At 32.2% G+C, this 19,043-nt stretch overlaps 1 protein-coding gene across 4 annotated transcripts in view; it reads left to right on the forward strand.

Moving 5' to 3' along the window:
• The window catches only part of LOC117174495, a 231,936-nt gene that overhangs the window by 50,129 nt on the left and 162,764 nt on the right, over nt 1–19,043 (forward strand). The window contains exons 1-4 of one of the 4 annotated variants that reach the window (XM_033363672.1): nt 2,857–3,230; nt 3,809–3,863; nt 4,941–5,471; nt 6,528–6,840. The gene's annotated coding sequence lies outside the window, so the exon portion shown is untranslated. Of the gene's footprint in view, nt 1–2,856; nt 3,231–3,808; nt 3,864–4,940; nt 5,472–6,527; nt 6,841–19,043 lie in introns of those variants that run through there. The other 3 variants (XM_033363681.1, XM_033363664.1, XM_033363690.1) reach the window with 3 other exon arrangements.

The raw sequence follows: 19,043 nt of genomic DNA on the forward strand, positions 1-19,043 counted from the left end.
TTTGAGCAAAATTTTGAATTTTGCAAAAATTGTTCATATGCAAAATCCAAAATTTTGCTCAAAACGCTTCGAAACAATTCAGGCGTATTCCTTGGCTGATTACAAGAACTTTTTATTTTTGATGATTTTTCCGAAAAGCGCATCGTTTGTTGTAAAAAAATTCATGAATGTTTTCACAACAATTTTGCCATTAAGACGCCATTTTGAAAATACTAAAACGAAAAATCGATCTTTAAACCATGGTAATGGCGTTTTGGCCGTTTAAGGATTAATACCGTCTACCCCGGCAGCCTTACCGTTTTTCAAGTTCTTAATTATATCCCTAACCTCAGTTACACAGACTTTTTCAATTGTGTTTTCCAACGTATCGTGTTCAACATCGCAGTTGTGGTGTCCTATAGCTTCATCTCCGAATTGTCTCCTAAAATAGTCTCTGAATGCCTCTAGTATTTCATCTGCATCATATACCATTTCCCCCCTACTATTTCTCATGTTGACAATTTCTGTACTTTTGTTTCCTTTCATTTTTTTAAGCTCCTCAAAGTGCGGAGAGATACTAGCTTTCCCGTGCAAAAATAAAACTTACGTGAAACCTCTACTTTTTTCACTTTTTTACTTTTTCTCCTAGGCCAGGGGAATTTTGAGGTACTGTAGACAAGTCCTAATATCAGATATAAACTCAGTATCTCAAAATATGAAAATAATTCAGTTTTTCCGTACAAAAAGAAAGCCTACGTGAAAAGTTTTGCTTAGTTTTCTACTTTTTCCCCATGGCTAGGGGAATTCTAAGGTACTGTAGAAAAATCTTAGTATCAGATAGAAACTCAGCAACTCAAAATGCGGAAAGATATGAGCTTTCCCGTACAAACATTAAACCTTCGTGAAACCTTATAAGATTTGCTCAGTTTCCCACTTTTCCCCCTAACCTACGAGAATTCTGAGATACCACAGAAAAATTATAATGTTGGATTTGAACTAAGCAACTCGAAATACGTAGATATCACATTGCTTTATTAAATTTCCCGTAGATAAATATTACTTTAAAGGAGCCTGAAACATCCGAGATTTTACACTTTTTCCTAGGCCAGGGAAAAATTGTGAGGTCTAGGGGAAATTCTGAGGCAGAATTCAGATTCAACGGCTCAAATTCCAGAACGCTAGCCTAGTTATATGTAAAGTTCAAACCACTTTTGTTTTTTTGTGGGGCTTTGTTATTTAATACTTCGCTAAGTAAAAAGTGGGTAAAAAGTTAAAATTTTCAGAAGAAACTGCAACTATCTAGCACTAGTAAAGAAGAAGATGGTTATAAACAACAATAATTTTTTTTAATAATTATTTTGGCTAAATTGAATTTATTTTTAATTCACTCCATGTAAAAAATGTTAACAAATAGTTGAAAATTTCAGAAAAAACTGCAGCTTTCTAGCATTATTCAATTTGAAAATTATAAAAGTAATAATAACGTGTTTAAAAATAAAATTTTATTAAGTTTAATTTAATATTTAAATTACTCTTATTAAAAATTTGACAAAAAGTGAAAAATTTGTTTAAAAATTTATATTTGCTACCATTATTCTAAGAGAATATTGTTCACAATAATAATAAAATATTTAAACAATTATTTTTGTTAACATTAATTAAGTTTTGCCTCGCTTTGGTTAAAAATTGGACAAAAGTGGAAATTTTTTGATAAAACCGCGGCTTTCTTATTCTATTCTAAGAGAAAATTTCTAAAAACAACAATAAATTATGTAAACAATTTTTGTAAATATCTAATTATCAATATAAAGTAGTGTTTTATGTATTAGAAACAAACTAATATTGATGATTCTGACAAAAATGTACAAAAACGTCTTGTTTTCTTATGGGAAGTACGTGTTGATCGTCATTGGTGCTGCTCCACTTCTGAATATCATTTTTTAAAAACAAAAAAATGTTATTGTTTTTGTGTATTTGAAAAAATTGCTGGGCGATACGCATGGAAATTCGAACAAAAAATGTTGACCACCCTATTGCGTAAACTCTAAATATAATTTTTTTTAACGCATTTATTTTTTTGTGAATTCGAAGGAAGTTGAGGTGATATGTATGGAAATACAAAAAAGACCACCCAACCTACAGTAGTAAGATCGCGAAACAGCAGTAGCAATAAGCGATTTCGGGTTGCAAGAGCGCACTTAGTTATCAGTTTAGTCAGGTAACACTCTGTAACACTCGTGGCTCGAAAACCTCACTCTTCTGACTCTCCACTGTCAGCTCTCAGCTTGCCTCCAGCAAGTTCCTTCGTTAGTCTCACTTTACTCTTCGCTATCATGCCACCTCTCCCGAGTTGGTCCTCATCACTCTTTTTACTTTTTTTCTCGTCAATTTGTAATAGTATCGGATTCAGATAAACTTTTAAAAAATCGTGAGTGCTTTAGGTGCCATTTAAAGATTTCAACCCTTACCGAGTGTCCCAACCGACTCGCCAAATCTGACGTGGTCCCAGGAGTAAAAAAAATTTATTGAGACCACCGTACTGCTCAAGTAAATTATTCCTATATAAGGTCTACTAAAGTTATTTTATTTCTCGCCAATTATATTGATATAGTCGGTCATAAATAAAATGTGGATAATAAAATAAAGAGGGTCTTCAGATTTTGTACAGTCGATTCGTAGGCTTTTTCCGGGTTTCAAGGAGACTTTTTCTGTCGAAATATTGATTTCGAGCGTAAAAGTGGGGGTTAATTGATAATTTTCTAATTTTTGATCCCAACTCCTGTCGACGTCACCTGCCTCGTCGAGAAAGAGGTAGAAAGGGAGAGAAAGGCGCCGGCTCGGTTTCGACTTGGTGCCAGTGAGCCACTCTCGTTTCACCCCACAACGCCCTCTTCGCTCAAACTCCGCCAAGCAGGCCAAATTCTTCGCCAGTGCGACTCGAGAATCGCACGCGAGCGGTTCAACTACAACTTTTACCCTCCGAACTTTCCCCAGTGAGTTCAAATTCACCCTTTGAAAAATCCGAAGTGATTTTTTTTTATTGTGCGCGAAGTGCTTAAAAACTAAAGGTGTATTTTTTAATTATTAAAACGGCGCGAGGTCCTCTTGTCTTACCGTCGGAAGTTTAAAAGAGTGCGCGAGATTAACTTCTAAGAGAGGTTTTTCGGTCTTTTTTTTATTTTTCATGACATTTTTGAGGATTTTGTGTGAAACTCATATGGATTTTGTGAGCCGACGATGACTTTTTTCAGGTATTAAAAATTCGAGATATATATATATTGTCAAAACGTGGAAAAAATACTTCATTTTAGAATCATTTTTTGCCACAGAGTTGAACAAATATTGTATTGGAAATTTTTCATTAAAGCAACTTTTAAATTTTATTTCATTGAAGAAAATTGACTATTTTCTAAGGGGATATGTAAATTTTGACCTTACGAAAATAGGACATTTTTCACGTTGCAAATTTCCCTCCTTTATAGATTAGATTTTTTTCATTTTCAAACAGGAAATTTTTCGCTTTTTAAAATTCAACCCTCATTATTGCAATATTTTTTCTTTTCGTATTTTTCTCCTTTTCACGCAGAGAAATTTCTGTATTTAAAATTTTCACCTTCTCAGCCAGATTTTTTTTCTATCGTCATTTTTCTCCTATTTGAAATTTTTTTTTTCATTAACTTTTTTACAAGCAGGATAATTTCCGCTTTTTCAATTTCCTCCATTTTCAATCAGATTTTTTGGTTATTGACATTTTTCTGCCTCTTCCATTCGTTGTTTTTTGCTATTGACATTATTCTTTTTTCAAACAGACAATTTTTCTCTTTTTAAGGTTGACTCCAAAGCCAATTCTTTTTGCCATTGCCATGTTTCTCATCTCAAAGTAGGTAATTTTCCACCTTTTTCAATGTAAATCTTTTTGCTATTGACATTTTCCTCATCGTCAAGCAACTATCTTCATTGTATGTATTTCCCTCTTCCAATTTAATTTTTTTTGCCATTGTCATATTTTTGCCTTTCAAACTGGAAAATGTCCATTTTTTAATTCTCTTCTCTTCGAATCGTTTTTTGCTATTGACATAATTTTTCCAAACAAACAATTTTTCGCTATTTAAGATTGACCCCTCAACTAATTCCTTTTTATATTCCCGGGTTTTTCATTCTCATGTAAATTTCCTGTTTTTTCGATCCGATTTTTTCAGCTGATGACATATTCCCCCCCTTCAAGTAATTTTCTTCGCTATTAAACAATTTTTTTCTTTTCAAGTAGTGAAATATGTGATTTTAATTTTTGTCTTATTTAGTTTATAAATTATTTGCTATTGGCATTTTTATCGTCTATAAACAATTTTTTCATTCCTTAAACATCCCTCTCTATAAACTGGATTTTTTTGTTATTTCTACGCTCTTCAAGCAATTTTTTCGCTATTGAAGTATCTCCCTCTTCCAATTTGAAATTTTTTGCTATTGAAATTTTTCTTCATTTCAAGAAATAAAGTTTCTGATTAAAAATTTTCCCTTATTAAATTCATAATTTGTTTACTATTATCTTTTTCCTGCTCTTTAAACATTTCTTTTTTCACTTCTTAAACATCCCCCTCTTCCAACTGGTTTTATTTAGCCATTTTATTTTTTCTGCCTTTCAACTACAGAAATTTCCTATAAGTTTCTCCTTTTTTCAATTAATTTTTTTTCCATTGATATTCTCCTTCTCTTCAAAACATTCTTTTACGCTTTTTTAATAACCCTTTTTCCAACTATTTTTTTTGCTATTGAAATTTCTCTCCGTTTAAAACAAGAACTGTAAACCCCCCCCCCCCCCCCCCCCCCCCCCCCCCCCCCGCCTTAAATCATGAATTTATATATGAAATAAAAAATGTAAAAGGACAAATGCTTCTTCCTTTCCCACCAAAAATTCACCATCACATAAAAATTATAATAAACCCCGGAAATTCTGCTTCCAGCCCCTCGCCTTGAAAATGAAGGATATTAATCAAAATTTAAGAAGAGAGGACAATCAGGACAGTGAATGAGGCGAAGCGAAAAATGCGAATAGGTGTGAAGTAACTAAGGTGGAGTGAGCAGATTAGAATCGGAAGGAAGAAAGGATAAAAAAGAAGAAAAAAAGGGAAAAAGAAGGAAGATGATCCTGATGTTAAACTCCAGAGGGAGGAGAGAAGGAAAGAAGAAGGAAGTGAGAAAGTAAAAGGACGACGATCTTCAGCATCCACATCCAGTGGGAACTTGTGAGATCCGCTCGTCGGTTATGCGCTCAAATTATGCGTCTCGCGCCTCGGAGCAGCGGCGGCGGCGGCAGCGCCGGTGGCGGTGGCGGCCGCGGACCATCGGCACGGAGAGCGCCAACGCGGTCTTGCGCTCACGTTTGCGCTCGCTGATCATTCGCCGGATCCCGAAGATTTCCTGTGCTCTCAATCGGCTACAATCTACGTCTAAAACTATAAATTCGCCCTACGAAAGACCATTTTCACCCAAAGGTACCTCAATTTTATCTATTTTATTTTAATATCTGGAGTAATCGGTACAATGCTTCATTGCTTGGCACCCCCGATTATTGGCCATCTCGTTTAAATATAATTGTGTTATTTAATGCTTTATTTGAAATCTCTAAACACAATTTTGGCCTTGTCCAATCATTATTCACTTTAGAGGCCAAACATCGTGCTGTCAAAGTCAGAACTCTAAAAGCTGATGCCAATGGCTATATTTCATCACATTTCAGAGAGCAATAATTAAATCAATTGTCCTATGTTCATCCTAAGGGCATGACCAATTATTATGTTTGTCATTCTTTTTAATTTATTTCAATGTTAACTTTGTAATACTTTTAACGCTTAGCGTAACATGTTCATTTGAATCTTCAATACATTTATTATTCACATTTAGAATTTTTAATAAACTGGAAAAAAATTTCAAGTACCAATTACCCTATATAAAAAGGAAAATGGTCAAATTGATGATAAAATAAAATGTGAGATGCTAATTATTAGTAAAATATTCTAAAATTCAGAAGCAAAGAAATGTTCTACATATAAAAAATATAAAGTAAAATTGTTAAAAAAAAGTATCATAAAAATCTGGCTTCAAATGAGCAAAGTTTTTTTTTTAATCTGTATTGAAAAACGAGAAACCTTGAAAGCGAGAAACTTGTTGTTGTGTCAGGAGATAATTGAAAAAGTCGGAATAAGCTTGGAAGGGGCAGTACGGATAATTGAAAATTTCATTTTTTAATAGGGGGACAAATTTTGTTAAAATAAAAAATTCCGGCTCTTCCATAATGAATTAGCAACTCACTTGTCACTATTTGTTCATAAAACGGGACAATTTGATATTAAAAGGCGGAAAAATACCAAAAAATGTTGAAAAGTTTTTTTTTATTTACTAATTCTTCCATTCTTGTTTTACTTTATTCTTGCATTAAAAAAAAGGTTGACTTGAATTTTTTTTATCTCTTATTTTTGGCATTTTTCTACAATCCTTTAGGATTTCCTTGAAATTGAACATTCCATTCTAATGTAGAACCTTGCCCCCAGGCTTCTCTTCCAATCACTTCGTCGGATGCCCTTCTTCCAACTTCACGAGAGGAATCTGCCGATAATACCATCCATATTGGGTGATTTCGCGTGTGGATTTCGAACATAAAAGTGAGAACAACAAAGTGAAATTATTTTTTTTTTTTTAAGTGACTCGTGACAATTATAGAAGTGATCAGTCGAACGGAAATAGTGCGTCGATTTTCACAAACAGTGAATCTAGTGAATGATTATAATTAAAGAATGTTTATAGTTCGTTTCGTCGATTGAGTTCCAGAAACAGAACTTCCTTTCAACACCTTCTCCGCTTCCGGTGAGTATTTTTTCTTTTTTACGCTCTCTGAATTCCTTTCTCATATGAAATCTTTTTAAAAAATGGGGATAAAAGGAAAAATGTTATTTGCATTATAATTTATTGTTTGATTGGCGTTTTTAAAGTAAAAAACGAAATGCAACCGAGGAGAATTTTTCTCAGATGTTTAACACAATCATGTTTTTTTTGCGATAAACTTTTTTTTCACTTAATTACTGTCAAGTACATAGCCAGTAATTTCAATTTATTGGCTTCATACTTTCGCTTGGTGTTGATACATTTTTTCGAGAAAAATGCCTATTGTTGTTACGTTGATGAAGAATCACGTCGACGAAACACTCCTTTAGCGACCGCAAAAATGATCAAAGAAGCTCCAGCCGCCGAAATATTATATTATAGTTTATTACAGTCTCAATGATTAAGAATCCATATTAAATAATATATATTTTTATTGAAAAACAGAGTTAGACCGTGCTCAGACCCGGAGATTATGATTGCGACCGAAAAAGAGTAACGAGCTGAGGTTCGTTGTAATGGATTCTCCCTCTCCCTTGCCTGAACGATATGATCTTTTTAAACAATTTTTTACATCAAAATATTTCTCTTTTTAAATTTTCCTCATTTTAAGCCACATCCGGAGATTTATATTATAGAAGTTTGCCCTCTTTCAGATTATGTTTTTTAATTTCCCTACTCAGGATCAAACTGCAAGAAAAATTGTTCTTCAGCAGGGAATTTTCCTCGGTTAAAGACAGAAATTTTTTACGAAAGGAATTTTCTCTCTTTCAAGCCAGGTATTTAGTATTTTTCACTAAAGCAGTTTTTTCTCTTTTAAGGAGGAAATTTAACTTTAAAAATTTCTCACATTTTAAGAAAAGGACATTTTTACTACGTTAAAAGTAGTTTTTTTTATTCAAATTCAATTAATTTGTTAAACTAGCTGTGAATTCGATCTTGAGTGTTTCCTCTTTGTATTTATACTTATAAGGTATTCATTTCATGAGGAGTTTGCTTCCCGTTAGCAAGATGTATTTGCTTCCTCATTGAGGAAGCATTGGTGATTTTTTAAATAGTAGACAAACTAAAGTTTTAATTTTAATCTATTCAACAATAAAAATTTACAAAAAATACACAATTACCAAATAGAAATAATAATTTTGTATTTAAAATGGTAATTTTTCGAGCTGGAAAAGTGAAGTTCTGTTACATAAAAAGACGATTATTAAAATATTATAAAGTGCTACAAAAAAGCAATAATTATTTTTTAAATCCTTCTGTCAGATTTAGGATATTTAGTGCCGAAAATAGCCCTTCACATACAACACACACACACCCATCCGGCCAATTGTTTAGAAAACTGAATAAGTCATTTTTGAGAAACGTTTAATTGAATGAATTCAAAAATTTCGAAAAATTTTACCTTTACAATGCTTCCTCTATGATCGAGCAAACTTTATTTTCTTAGTTGAAAGTTCATCTCTTTGGTTGAAAATTTAACTATTTTGTTCAGAATTCGTTTCGTGTTTGGTTCATTGTACTATTTTTTAGAATTAATCTTTTTGTTGAAAAAATCGATTTTTTTGTAAATAATTCGTGTTTTTTACTGTAAAACTAAATAATTTTGTTGACAATTAATGTATTATCTTTAGATGTCATATTTTTGGTCAGGAAATTATACGTTTTTGTTGAAAGTTAAACTTTTTGGTTGGAAATTCAACTATGTTGATAAAAATTCTTCTTTTCTGGCTTGAAAATTGTACTATTTGGTTCAATATTTAACTTTTTCAACTTGTTTAATTGACTGGAAAGTTCATCTATTTGGTTGTTAATACAACTGTATGATACAAGATTAATTTTGTTGTTGTGAATTCGATTTTTTGTGTTGAAAATTCATATTTTTGGGTAGAAAATATTTTTTGCTTGAAAATCCAAGTATTTTATTGAAAATTTTGATATTTCGTTTTAAAATCTTAAAGTGTTTGATATTAAGTTCAATATTTTATCTATATTAATTTTATTTAAAAAAGGGGCATTTCAAAAAAGCCTAAAATTGGTAAGGTAATTTATAGATGCCCTATAACAAGGACAATTTTCCATGTGTCAGGATAGTCTAAAAAAAACTAACCTGGCAGCGCCAAGCCTCAACTACACTATTGATGACTACTCTAAATTTCTGAAGAAATTTGAAAGACTTGAATAGTTTGGAATAAATTATTACAATTTTTTATCATTAGGAAAAAAGTTTTTCCTGAAAGGGATAAAAAATGCTTGGAAAAAGTGTTGTCGAGTGCGTGAGCGGGTCGGCTAATTGCGAGTTGAGGCGTGAAGGCGATCGCGCGTGCATACACCACCCATAATTATATTCTTACGCTGCCAGTGAAGCTGTGAAGTCTGCATCTCTCGTGGACTTGAAAATCTCAGTCTCCCCTGAGACTCACGCTTTCTGGCAGAATTAGTGCTCGTAAAAATTTCAATGGCACGGTTTAAAATCTGCATTTTTTTGCACACGCATTCTAGAGTTGCAGAATCTTAGTTTTTCCTAGGAAATTTACGAACATTAAGAAACGTTAATTATTTATCAGAAAAAAATGTTTAACTAGCTATTTATAATAAGAAGTTGGTCTCATTATTCAACTTTAAGTACCGATTCCTTTGACCCAAGGATCTGAATTCCACATAGGTCAATTAATACGAATTCAAGGCCAATTTAAATAAATTCAAGAAAATTCTGAAAATCAAGGTTAATTTAATTGAAACCAAGGTCAATTTTTTATCAAGGTCAGTCGAAATAATTTTAGCATATTCGCTAAATTAAAGGGTAGGTCATCTGAATTTTCCAAATTAGGGTAAAATTCCAAAGTCTATATTTACATAAATGTGAATCAGTTTGTAAAATTTAAAGGAGTCCAAGTTTTTTGATATCCAATTATATCATGGATAGTTTATCTGAACTGAATTCTAAATGGGTCAATTAATACGAATTCAAGGCCAAGTAAAATAAATGGAAGGAAATTCTTAAAATCAAGGTCAATTTAATTGAATGCAAGTTGCATTGTTTACCAAGTACTTTCGAAATCACATCAACACATTCCGTTAATTAAAGGGTAGGTCAACTGAATTTTCCAAACTTGGATAAAATTCCTACGCCCATTTAAATAAATGTGAATCATTCTTAAAAATTCAAGGGAAATCAAATTCTTGATTTCCAATTATATCCTGGGTAGTTCAGTTGAACTGAATTCTATGTAGATCAGTTAAGACGAATTCAAGGTCAATTATTGAAATAAATTTAAGGAAATTCGGAAAATCAAGTTCGATTCAATTGAATTCAAGGTTTATTTTATGTCAAAGTCAGTCGAAATAATTTCAGCTCATTTCCTAAAGTAAAGGGTAGGTAAACTAAATGATTGAAATTCGGATAAAACTCCAAAACCTATTCTTGTAATTGTGAATCAATCTTGAAATATTAAGGGAATCCAAGTTTTTTGATGTCCAAATTATATTCTGGGTAGTTGATTTGAGGTGAATTCTATATAGGTCAATTAATACGAATTCAAGGTAAAATTAAATAAATTCAAGAAAATGATGAAAATCGAGATAAATTCAATTGAATCCAAGGTCATTTTTTGTTTTAGTTCAGTCGAAATAATTTCAGCATCTTCGCTAAATTAAAGGGTAGGAAAACTGAATTTTCCCAGTTTGGATAAAATTCGTGAATTCGAGGCAAATTCAACTGAATTAAGACGTATTGTAGGTCAACCAAAATAAATAAAGACAATGGGTTTAACATCTTGATCAATAGAGTATAAAACCTACACTCATATATTTTCATTATTTAAAATGTCCTCTTTTTTAAACAAACTAATGTTCACTTTTCATACTTCACCTGTTCCAAATTAAGATGTGCTTATTGTTTAATATTCTCCTATTTCAAGCAGAAACAATTAACCTTTTTAAAATCACTTTTTCTAATTTAAAAAAATAGTTTTTTTAAACTTCCCTTTTCAAACAGAATATTTGCACTGTCTTAAATTTCCCCTGTTTCAAGCAAAGAAATTTTGACTTTCTAAATTTCTCCTATTCCAATTATAAAATGTACTTATTGTTAAAATAATGAAGTATTCACTATTTAGACTTACCTTGTTCCAATTCAAAAATTTGCTTCTTTAAATTTCCCTTATTTAAAACAGAATATTTGCATTGTTTTGAATTACACATCTGTCAAGCAAAGAAATTGTCACTTTTCATACATCCCTTGTTCCAATTTAAAATTGGCATGTTGTTCAAATTTCCTCTATTCTAAGTGAAAAAAATTACGTTCAATACTTCCTACTGTGCTAATTAAAATATTTGCATACTATTGAAATTTCCTTACGATCAAACATTCTGAAAATTCAAGGTGGAGTAAAGACCAATTCAATTGGGTTTAAAGAAAATTTAAATTAATTCAAGTGAGTTTACATTCAATTAGATTAAATTTTTTAGTGACTTCAGGATATTTAATCAATTTCAGAGACTTCAGTATTTTTAGGTTACTTTAGAAATTTAATAGAAATCCACTGTCTTCAGGAGATTTCAAGTAACTTCAGAAGACTTCACACGTTTCATTGACCACAGTAACCTAAGGATGTTTCAAAGAAATCAACTGACTTCAGAAGTTATTGAGTGACTTTAGAAGGTTTCAAGGTATTTCGACCACGTATTTTTTACCAAGGTATTTTTACCACGTGTACGGACTTCGTCAGATGTCAATCTATGAATTTTTCCTCTATCACAGAAGAGGATGAAGAATAACAGCAGAATAACGTAGAAAGGGTGAGGATGGGAAATGCGATAAAGAAGATAAAGGAAGGAAGAAGAGATGAGGAAGGGAAAGAAGAACGAAGGTAGTAGGTAGTTGATGAAGAAAAAGAACATCATGATAACTTGAAGAGGGTGTGGAAGGGATAGACGATGATGAAGGTAAAGGCAGAAGAAGTTGATAAGGAAGATAAAGAAGGAAGAAGAAGAGACGAGGAAGGGAAAGAATAAGGAAGAACGTAGATAGTTGATGAAGAACAGTATGATAACGTGGAAAGAGCGAGGAAGGGTAAGACGATCAGGAAGATAAAGAAGGAAGAAGAAGAAATGGAGAAGGGAAAGCATAAAGTAGGTAGTAGGTAGTTGATGAAGAAGAACAGTAGGATAACGTGGAGAGGATGAGGAAGGGTAAAACTAACAAGAAGAAAAAGGAAGAAGTTGATGAAGAAGATAGGAGAAGGAAGAAGAAGAGATGAGAAAGGGAAAGAATAAGGAAGGTAGGAGGTAGTTAATGGAAGAGAGGAAAGAGGAAGGTGAAGATGAGGAGGAGGAGGAAGAAGAAGAACTGAATAAGAGGACGTCGGCGAACCTCTAAATCACCTTGTGCCGCGCTCGATAACGCGCCGTTTACCCAACCCGGAGCCAAGAAACGGTCGATCGGCTTACGAACGTTACGAACCTTCTTGTCGATCGAGGAGGACAGGTTTTCGTAATAAATCGCACTCCCAAGAGATCCCCGCTATGCAATCAACGCTCCACCGGCAATCTGCTTGTAAACCTACGTGCATATACATATACATTATACCTGCACGATACGCGCCATAAGGTGCTTCTACATCTACATATGTGCATAATGCATATGTATATGTCCGGATCTACCGATCTTAACTTGTAGGTACGGGAGGATTCGTACATTTTTATTTTATTTAATTTTTTTCTTCATATTTTTAAATTAGTTTAGATGTGTGTATCATTTTTAAGATGAACACGCGAACCCAAACGTTATGCAGTCGAGCTGCCAAAATTACAGCCATTAACACTGGTAAAGGCGAGAACCAGTCGCTGTTTGCTTAAGGTGATCGGAACTGGCCGAACGGATATGTATACATGTATATTTAAAAAAAAAAGATGACAACATCCATAAACAACCACAAAACTAATTTTCTTCGACAAATTGAGATGAGGCCCAGCAGCATACAACATTCCTGGTAGCTACATACATTAAATTTGGGCTATAAAGCCTCCTGCTTGAGACGCAACAATATTGAACGAGGATTGAAAAATGGGAAAAAATGTAGCAGGATGAAAATTCCGGTTAGTAAATGAACAAATTTTAAAATTGGCAAATTTTTCTATACAAATGGGTGGGGAGAAGGTAACGAAATTCTTAGGTAAAAAGGGGAAAATTTAAAATGTGCAACACTTTCTGCTTAAAAGGGGGCAAAAATGATAGAAATTTCCCGTTGAAAAGTGGAAATTCGAAAAGTGGAAAATTTTTTTCTCGAAAAGACGGGAATATTTATGAAAATTACGAGTTGAAAAAAGCGAAATTGAGAATGAGCTCAACTTTTTTCTTCAGAAGAAAAAATTTCAGTAGGATGAAAATTCCAGTTAGGAAAATAAGAACCTTGAAAATTGGAACATCTTGGGCTTAAAATGGGCAAAAACTAATAGAAATTACGTACTTGAAAAGGGGAAACTTCAAATGTGACAAATTTCCGACTTGAAGAGGAAATTTTTCAAGTGAAAATTCTAGTAAGTAAATGGAAAAATGTCAAAAGCGGTACATTTTTCATGAGAAATAGGGGGGAAGGGGGATTTATCTAAATTCTTAGTTAAAAAAGGGGAAATTTAAAATGTGAAAACTTTTATGTTTAAAAAGGGGAAAAATCAGTAGGATGATAATTTATATAAAGGAAAAGTTTTAAAAGTTCATTGTTTGTTACTTGAAGAAGGAGAAAAATTGAAAGTGTGCGAAATTGTCTGCTTTACAAGAAACAATTATGTAATTAGATATAAAATTCCTGTTAGAAAAAGGAGACATTTTTAAGTTGCAAAATTTTAGCTTTATATGGGTACTTTTTTGGCTTAAAATGATAAGGAAATTTAAAGACAATCTTATTTCAAAAGGGGGAAATGTTATATGTGCAATATTTTTTTCTGGGAAACGAGAAAAATTTAATAGACATGGAACATTTTTTTGTCGGAAAAGGGAGAGGGGATTTATAAACATCCAGATTTGAAAAAAGGGAAATTGAAAGTGTGCAAAATTTTCCGCATAAGAAGAACAAAATTCAGTAGAATGACATTTTTTGAAGGGATAAGTTTTGGTTACAGGACAATAGAGATTTTGAAAGTGAAAAAGTTCTTGCTGGAAAGGAAGAATACTTTCAATAGTAAGATTTTCAATTAGAGACAATTTTCGCTCTTTTCAGCTGAATTTTTTATTATGAAAATACGGTAGTTAGCTAATGAGGAAGGTGGTCGGCCCACATTGACTATATAAATACAAGTGCTTAAATGATACTATAATTTATTGCACGATATTGATATTTGTGAGTGTTTTTCCTGTTTCGCGAACTTATCAACAGAAGATGGTACAAAAATGAAGAAGATGACACGGTTGTACTTTGAATTTGCGTGGGTTTAGTCTTTCTATCACATTTCTCCTCGTTTATTTTACTATCCGCGATTCAAGAAATATTGCAGTTCATTTTCAGGGCGAATGAGTCTGTAGCGTATTTTTTATAAACGATGGAGACGGAAGGTGGGTGTTTAATTTACGATGCGGGAAGTAATGATATAGCTGGAATGATCTTGCTAGAGCAAGGTGCTTGAAATCATAAGAAAAAAACTTATTTTTAAGTACTTAAACCACAGACACGACCATGAAAAACAATGTATACGAAATCTTGTTTAACATAACTATTAAATTGAAATGAATCGTATGCATTTTATTATCACTATATCAGCATCGAATAATATCTGCTCGGCTAGCGCGAGCGATACTAAAAATCACTGCCGACTTTGGAACGTGTGATCACTCAGTAAAAAAGGCGATAAACTTTTTTTTTTAATCTTTTCAAGGTTTATTAAATTCTGCATCAAATGACCGCTGATAGATATATGTTTGACATTTTGAAAAGAATGCACCAGGAAGGATGTTTAACACAAAATTAAAATCTTTCTTGAATTTTGTACCTCGCCTTCAACTCATGATATGACGCTGGAAAGTTGAGGCAGAAATCTTAAATTTATATCACACAGTCGTTAAAGTGTTATATTTCATTTTAGCGAATAAAACTTAACAAATCTTTATGGATTCTCGGGATATGACTAAAAATTTCCAGAAGCGTGTCTGCGTCAAGTTTCAGTCAGCGCTCATCAAGAATTTTTCAGATTTTGTACGTCAACTTCAACTCGTGCTGTTATATAGGAAACTTGTGGAAAAAACTGAAATTAACAGGATGTAGTCTTTAAAATCTTATCTTTAAGTCAATAAAATTTACAAACCTTCACGTGTTTCCAAGATATGGCAAAAAGTTCTCAACGTGTGTTCTGCGTCGAATTTCAGTTGACGATCTCGCTGCTGAAGCGTAATCGACTGCGAAACTCGACGTAGACACGCTGGGACATTTGTAGTCAAATCTCGGGAACCCATGAAGATTTTTATAAGTTTTATGAACTTAAATTGAAGATAAGACTTAAACTCTGTGGCATAAATTAAAGATTTTTTCTGCAACTTTCCTGGCTCACATCATGAGTTGAAGTCGAGGTACAATATTAAAGAAATTCTTCCATTTTTCTTTTAAACTTTCCACCTGGTATATTCTGTCTAAAATATCAAAATTACCTCTATGAGGAGTCATTTGATGCGGAATTTCACAAGCTTTTCCCATGGTTAAAAAAAAACTTGATAAGAAAAATTTGGAAGGAGATGTGTATTATAATAAGCTAATGTTTTGTCGTTTTAAATTTAGCATGTTTCAATGATTCTTTTTTATCCCTGCATATTCATTATCCGTCTTAATTTTTATCATTCTTAAAATGCGGAAAACGATCCAACTTCCTCGGGGGCTAATCGGTAGTGTGGCGTGAAGAAAAAAAAATACGAAGCCGGCAAATTGCGCGCGATAAAAGTTACGGGAGCAACGAGCCGTGCTGTTTACATCGGATCCATTCGACGAGATTCACTTGCCGGCCTTTAAACTTTACGACTGGTGTAAACGGAAACCAGTGAAATCAGCTTAACCACAGCATTTACTCACCACTAAAGGACTAAGCGTTTACTTCTTTATAAATTGCATTGCTATTATTTTACATAATACCGTTAATACACCTTTTTCTGCTCACTGTAAATTATAGTATTTAGTCAGGGTTGCTATAATTCGATGAAAAGAAAGTAAGAAGTTAGGGAATTTTTTTATCGAAATTTCCTGCTTGGCAACAGGGAGGTTTGAAAAGAAAACAATTTCGGTTTTGAGAGGAGGGAAATTTCAATAGCAACAACATTTTTTACCTGGAATGTAGCGTAAAATATTTTTGGTTTGAAAGGAGGAAATTTTGATAGTGAAGGAAATGTTTACTTGGAAGAGGGAAAGTTCAAAAAGTAAATATTTTTCGTTCAGAGAAGGACATTTTAATAACAAAGGTATTGAAGGGTGTTATGGTAGAACCACGTGTAAGTAACAATTACACAAATGTTTAGGCGAGGAAAAAAACGTTATAGATTAATAAAAAAAAAAATTGGAAAAAGTTAATACTACTCGAAAAAAGACCAAAAAAACTCGTTTTCTATCACGGCTATGTACGTGCCATCAAAATTTGTTTAAAATTGTTTTGTTTTTTTAACTTTAGCTAACATAAGGTATATCAGTGAAACACCAGAAATATGGTACAAAACAAAAAGAAGGCTCAAAAGAGAAAAATTTAAAAAAATGTTAGTTTTTCAAAACATTCAACAAAATTATTTTTTTTTATGAAATTATGACTAGGTACAATATTTTGATTTGGAAGAAGTATAACTTAGTTGTGAAAATATGCAGATTCAGTTAGGGAAATGTGACATAGTGCGAAAATTCCGGCTTGGAAAAGAGAAAAAGTTAAACATACCCCTGTTCTAAGCATGAAAATTTTCCCTGTCCCTAGTGAAAAATTTCCTGATTAAAATTGATCTTGTTTTAAGCATCATATTTTCCATGTTTCACATTTCCCCATTTCCAAGTATGAGAATTTTCACATATTAAACTAACGCTATTCCAAGCAAAAAATATTCTCATTCAACTTGCTCATTTTAAGCATCATATTTTCCATGTTTTAAATCTCACCTATTCCAAGCATAAAACCTTTCACCTATTAAACTTCTGCTGTTCCAATTCATTTTTTTTATATTAAAATATCTTTCCTTTTAAACAGCGTATTTCCCATGCTTTAAATTTATTCTGTTCTGATCAAAAAAATTTGCTTATTATCTTATTTCTTTCCTTTTAACCCGTTAACGCCGAGAATGTCCCTTTGGGTACAACACTGTTTCTGCAATTATAACTCATGCAATTCAAGGTATATAAAATTGAGAGACACATATTTTTTAAGCTTAATATCTCTTCTTTTTGATGGTAGGCATGAAAATGTGATAAAATGTTGATAATTGTGGAAAAATAGCGTTTAAACAAAAAAAATATGATTTTTTTTTATTATAAAATCGAGTTTTCTAAATGGTTCTCAGTGTGCAATCTACTTGGAACCTCAATAACCTGTGGAATAAATGCCTAAGCTTTCAGAATACATGGTTCCGAGATCAATTTTTATCTTAGTATGTTCAAAATGGCTCGTTAATGACAAAATTTTTGCGAAAACATTCATGAATTTTTTTCTCAAAAAGTATGATCTTTCCGAGAAAGTGCAAAAGGAGAAAAAAATCCTTAGAATCACTCAAAGAATTCGTGAGAATTTTTCCAGAAAGTTTTAAATAATTTTTTTGATTTTGCAATTTGTCCATTTTTGGAAAATTAAAAAATTGCTCCGAAAATTCTAAAAAAAATGCAGGTGAATTTTTTGCTCGATTCTAACAACTTCTTATTTTCGATAACTTTTGCTATAAGCTGATGGTTCTCAAGAAAAAAATTCTCAAAAGTCATCATTGAAAATTTACATGATCAAGAATGATGGCTTTTGTGCATTTTTTCTTGGGAACCATGAGCTTGTAGCAAAAATGATCAAGAATAAAAAGTTGTTAGAATCAAACAAAGAATTCACCAGAATTTTTTTAGAATTTTTGGAGCAATTTTTTAAATGTTCAAAAATTGCAAAATCAAAAAAGTGATTTTAAACTTTCTGTAATAATTATCACGTATTCTTTGAGTGATTCTAAGAACTTTTTCTGCTTTTGCACTTTCTACAAAAGATCATACTTTTTGAGAAAAAATTCATAAATGTCTTCGCAAAAATTTTGTCATTAACGAGCCATTTTGAACACACTAAGATAAAAAATTGATCTCGAATCCATGTATGCTGCAAGCTTAGGCATTTATTCTACGGGTTATTGAGGTTCCAAGTAGATTGCGCACTGAGAACCATTTGGAAAACTCGATTTTATAAACAAAAAAAAAATTAGAAAAAATCGTGTTTTTGTTTGTTTGAACGATTTTTTTAATAATTAACAACATTGTATTACATTTTCATGTCCACCATCGGAAAGAAGAGAAAGAAATCTTAAGCTTTAAAACTATGTGTGTCACAATTTTTTATACCTTGATTTGCTTGAGTTATAATTGCAGAAATAGTGGTGTACCCAAAGGGGCATTCTTGGCGTTAACGGTTTAAATAGCGTATATTTTCCTTATTCTAAATTTGTCCTTTCCAAACCAAGTACAAAAATTTGCACTCGAACCAGCTCATTCAAAATTTCTCTCCTTTCAAGCATCATATTTTCCATATTTTCGATCGCCCTTGTTTCAACTATGACCATTTTCAAAAATTAAACTTCCTCTCTTTCAATTAAAAATTGTATTTATTATGATTAAACTTTCCTTAACTTGAAACCAAAAATTTAGTACCTTTGAAATGTCCCCTCTTCGAAGTTTAAAATGGTTCTCGCATGCAGTTTTTCGCCCTAGGCTCTAGAGTTATTACTACAGCCTACGCCCTGTCCACCTTTCAATAATTTCGTACCATTATTATTTTTAAACTCAGTAAGTATTAAAGTTTGTTTCTAAATAAATTTCTCCCTGAAATTTATTCTATGATCTGTTGCAATTATTAATTGCAATAGTGAGGTTAAAAAAAGTCACAATTTTATTACGCAATGCCCTTTTTTTGCATTGTTCTAAGTTTTAAAATGCCAACTTCGTAGCGCATATTTTATATGGATAATATTAATTTAATTTAAGGGATAACAATTTTAA

Source organism: Belonocnema kinseyi, chromosome 1, assembly GCF_010883055.1.
Source record: "Belonocnema kinseyi isolate 2016_QV_RU_SX_M_011 chromosome 1, B_treatae_v1, whole genome shotgun sequence".
Classification (NCBI taxonomy): Eukaryota; Metazoa; Arthropoda; class Insecta; order Hymenoptera; family Cynipidae; genus Belonocnema; species Belonocnema kinseyi.